Below are 4,763 nucleotides of genomic sequence, written 5' to 3' on the forward strand. Positions count from 1 at the left end.
CATTTTAGAACGTTGCCGTATCTAGAGGTGAGAAAGGGTTTGGCATATTTGGAGGATGTAAGTCGATCAGTGAAGGGCTGCAGTGCAGTGAGGTATGAAGGGGGAAACTAATAAAAGTTTTTTTAGCCTATGCTATGGAGATTAGGAATTTTCTTTAAAGAACCCAGAACTTTGAAGAGCTATTAGAAATTTTAAGCAAGGAAATAGTAGAGACTGATCTGCATTTCAGTTTCTTCCTAGCACCGTGGGGAATAGCAGTGAAAGAGCTAAGATGGACAGTAAGGAGACTAGTTGTAAAAATATTACAGCAATGTGCTTGGGAAATTAAGGCCTGAGCCAAGGCAGCGTCAGTGGGTTGAGGGAAGTAAATGAGATCGGGTTCTCAGAATTTTGCCCTCCTATGTATTCTTTCAAATTAGTGGAGGAAACATGTACCTTTTTTGAGTATCCTCTGGCCTTTGAATCCCTCATTATCTCAGTGATTTTATAAGTAAGGAAACAGATTCTTCAGGTATAAGTGACTTACTCAGAGCCACATGGCTATGCAGTCACAGAGTGGGAATGATGGACTGGGTATACCCTTTATAAAATCTTGTTCATTCTCAATTGTGTTGTGGGCAAATAGCATTCAAGTATCATTTGGGTTTCTTGGATGGCTTGAGAATCACTGAAATCATCTTAGAATGCAAGTGTTTAGAACTAGAGACTGAATTGCTAAAACTTGACTTCCAGATGGTTGGAGTTTTGGACCAAGCAATGAATCATTCTGATACTCTCAGGAATTGTCTTTATTAATAGAGCTCGAAATGGCTCATGGCCACTCCAACTTTTCAAACAACCATTAATTTCCTGAACATTTGGGTGCCTATTTTTCTTTCCTTTTTTAGGTACCAAATTTTATTAAAAGCAAACTGCTTATTCAAAAGTGATCATAGAACAATTAAAAAGTGTAGAGCAAGAAGAATCTGAAACATCTCCCTGGGCAGTAGGTTGTTTTAGTTCTGTCAGATGAAACTCATGCTTTTCATTTTTAGGTGGGGTGAACTGGACCCCAGTAGGAGGTGATGCAGAAGGCTTTGGTCACCACCTCATTTCCACTCAGTCAAGTGTTTCTAGCTGTCTCAATCTGGCTAGATTTATCTACATAACTGGCTGTGCTTGGGCCTTCTTTGCAGGCATCTGTAGGTATGCAATGTACTTTGGCAATTGTCTCCTTTTCCTTCTGTGCAGAGATGCTCTGCACCATGTGTTTCTCCACCCAATTTATCATGTGCTCTTTCTCCTTCTGACACATCATATTCTGCACCAAGATATGATAGTCCAGGAGATTCTTTACTTCCTGTATACTATTCTATGCAGCCATTCCTGGTAAGTAATCTCCAAGGCCATAGAAATTCCATTTGTCTGGACATCAAAAAGGTAATGACACTTTTGAACCAGTGTCTGCTGGGACTTCTCCAGATCAGTTGCATCCTAGATAGTTTTGATGGAAGCTCATTTTGCTTCTTCTAGCTGGGCAATTTTTTTGCTCATTGACTTTATCAGCAAATTTCTCAATAGAGGCACCATATTTTTTAACCATATGGACAAGGAGCCCTATTGTTGACATGGCAGGAACTGTCTCTGGAGTGACCACATATATTTCTTTGGGTAGAACATATAGGATAAGCCCAGTTCTGAGCACAGAGGGTCCTGTTACACTGGTTTTAGGGTACAGGAACTAGAAGAATTCCTCAGAGATCAGCCCATGATGAACTTTTCCTCTATATTCAAGAAGAGGTGGTACAGGGGCAGAAATGGCTGCCCAGTGTGGAAGATCCTTGTCTGCAGTACCCATGGACTGAAGAGGGCTGCGTTCTCCAGAGAGGGCCCGGCTGTGGTGGCAGCAGAAAGTGTCACTTGAGACAGCATGGTCAGTGAGGGTTCATTCAGAGGTCTTGGCATCCCAGTGACCTTGACAAGAGAGTCTGTCAGGGGAAGGAGCAAGATGGTTACTTGCAAGTCTTGCCTAGTTGCCTATTTTTTTTCAGTAGCTGTCCTGGGTCCTCCTTCTAGATGCAAAAATAATTAAGACAATATTGACAATATTTATCACAGTTACCATTTATTGAAAAACTACTCAAAACTAGGCACCATTAAAAGTGCCTTATATGTTTTAACTTACTGAATTATCTTGGCTACCATATAAAGTAGGTATCACGATCATCCCTGTTTTAGAGATGAGTGTCATATTTTTGTATTGCCCTGATACTCAATATTTTTGTATTGTTTGTAATTTCTACAATAAGAATATATGCTAATTTTTAAGAGAAGAAATAAGTAAAAGGCAAATCAGTCACTCAGTAAATAACATTAGGTTGAAATACATGAGATCAAGGTTTGTCTATCTACCTTAGAAGAAGGAGGGGCTGGAGAGGTGGTGGTGGGAACGCTTTCCCAACAGGAAAGTTCATCGCGGTATTAGCACTTTGCTAACTAAGCCCATCAAATACTTTGGGGTTAGGTCCGGGAGTTGCTAACACGAATACCAGGTACTTGTTATAAAAATAACCCTGGGACAAAATATTTACTATTTTTTAGATCATCAACCTATATTATTTGTCTGTAAGAGTGTGCTATTATCTTACTTCTTTGTATGAATATGTCGATATTTGTAAGAAGTGAGTCAGCTTTTAGGTTTCTTGACTTTTGGGGCTTGAATTAAAAGCCACGAAATGATACTATATAATTAATTTTTAGTTGTCAGTGAAGTATTCTGGGAAGAGGTCAGTGTGTTCAAAAGATAGGACAACTGGAGAAGGAAAAATACTTACCTAAAATAGGAAGTGTTAAGATGATGCAAAGCGGCAGCAACTGTGTGAAAAGCTATTCAGGCTTAGGGGTTGCTTTCACCTGGGAAGAGATATGCAGGAGACCAAGGTGTTCTGTCACTCCAATGTATTGTCGCCTGTGACAGTTTAGCCTATTCTTTTTTTTGTTCCATTGCACTGTAGAGCATTAACAATGTCACTGTTAATACATCAAGCATTGCTTTGTCGTTAATTATAAAGATAGCCTTTTCTTCTTTGGAATATAGTATGTGCGATCTAAAAAGGTTGCCTATGTTCTGCAATATGATTTCATTAAATTCATAGGTTCTAATATTTAGTAGAATATATTTATGGTTTGCCTATGAGACACTTTTTATGAAAGTAGTTGAAGAATATATAATTCAGAAAATAATTTAAAAGTCTATTTGACATATTGAGAAACAGAAAAAGACTGGAATAAAATATTAATGAAGGTTACATTCTAATAACCTCTATTAAGTAAACATAATAAGTAAAAATAAAATAGATAACCCAATAAATATAGAATGGTAATATAGACTGTTCATTGACCCCCAATCTGCTTGTGTCTTGTATTATTAGCTGTTAATTATCTGAAAAATTTACTTTTACCATATAGCCTTTACCTAAATAATGTTACATTTATACACTGTCCTCTGTTGACAAAAATCTTTATCATTTTCAGAACAATTTCATATTTATTATTTTATTCGACCTTCACAAAAACATCTTTGAAGACTGGAAAGATAATGTTGGTCTCAAGCAAATAATTATTATTAACATTTCTAAATTTTAGTTTCAACAAAAAGAGAACCAACCTAGACACTACAGCTATTCCCATATATTTTAATGCTTCTAAATATTTGATCATATGTGTATGTAATATGTAGAATTTGCAGGGAGGTATAGTCTAGTTCATATATTCAACAAGCACCTCCTTGTGCTAATAATATAAAAGAACAAGACTGATCATGTTTCTGCCTTCATGAAGCTTATAATCTAGTAGGTAAAATAGGATGCAGATACATACAGATTTGTCATATTAGGTAAGATAGGTGTTTTGAAGACAAGTATAAGAGACAAGAGGGTACAGACTGAAGGGAGATTCATTCTGTTTTATGAATTATGGCCAGAAAATGCTTCTCTGATGGGCTGCCATTTGAACAGAAACCCAAGCGAAGGAAGATGTGAACCCTGTGGCATGGGAGGAGTGGGTATGGTTGATAATGGGCATTTAAGGCAGAGGGAAAAGCATGTACAAAGACCTGAGACGGGGTCTTCAAAAAAAATTAAGAAGGCCCAAAGGGTTGCAGAGGACTGTCGGTTGAGACAACATTACTAAGGGGGAGAGTTTACCTGGTTTGGCTGCTGCTGGGCATCAGACTCTTAACTCTGCTCATCAGATATGTTTACCCAGTTCAAGTATTTATCTATAAAAATGTCTACAGGGAGATTTACCTTAGATTTTTAAAGACTTACTGTTACCGAACAAGGGTCCGGGGGTGGGGGGGGCAATACTTGGTCCACTGAGGGATGCCAAACACTGCTTCAGAAAGCAGGGGCCCCTCCCAAGGACAGTATACTAATATCTATTAGGCTCTTCTGTCTGCCGCCAATTGGAAAGACATCTCTCAATGCCAGAGATTTGTGAAAAGGAAACAAAATGTTTATTTAATGCTATTCAGGCCTAATGCTTTCCTTAAAATATTAAAGTCTTTAAGGGTATACACCTACACACACACACAGCGCTCCCTTCTCCCACTGTCCCAACTCCGGGTACCGTAAATCAGGAAAAGGGCACACGTCCATTTTTTTCAGGTCGCTGGCACATGAGCTGTGTCGTCTGTCTAGGCAGGATCTCCAACTAATCCAAAGTCACGTGGCACCTTTCACTGGCAAGAGTTCTTTGTACCAAGTTCCAGTCAAAGTCTCTCC

At 38.5% G+C, this 4,763-nt stretch overlaps 1 pseudogene; it reads right to left on the reverse strand.

Moving 5' to 3' along the window:
- Nucleotides 1-1,066: 1,066 nt before the first annotated feature.
- On the reverse strand, nt 1,067-1,945 carry LOC118993817 (ATP synthase F(0) complex subunit B1, mitochondrial-like; annotated as a pseudogene).
- Nucleotides 1,946-4,763: the final 2,818 nt, after the last annotated feature.

This window comes from Sturnira hondurensis, unplaced genomic scaffold (assembly GCF_014824575.4).
Source record: "Sturnira hondurensis isolate 20B ecotype Veracruz unplaced genomic scaffold, ASM1482457v3 Scaffold0008908, whole genome shotgun sequence".
Lineage (NCBI taxonomy): Eukaryota > Metazoa > Chordata > Mammalia > Chiroptera > Phyllostomidae > Sturnira > Sturnira hondurensis.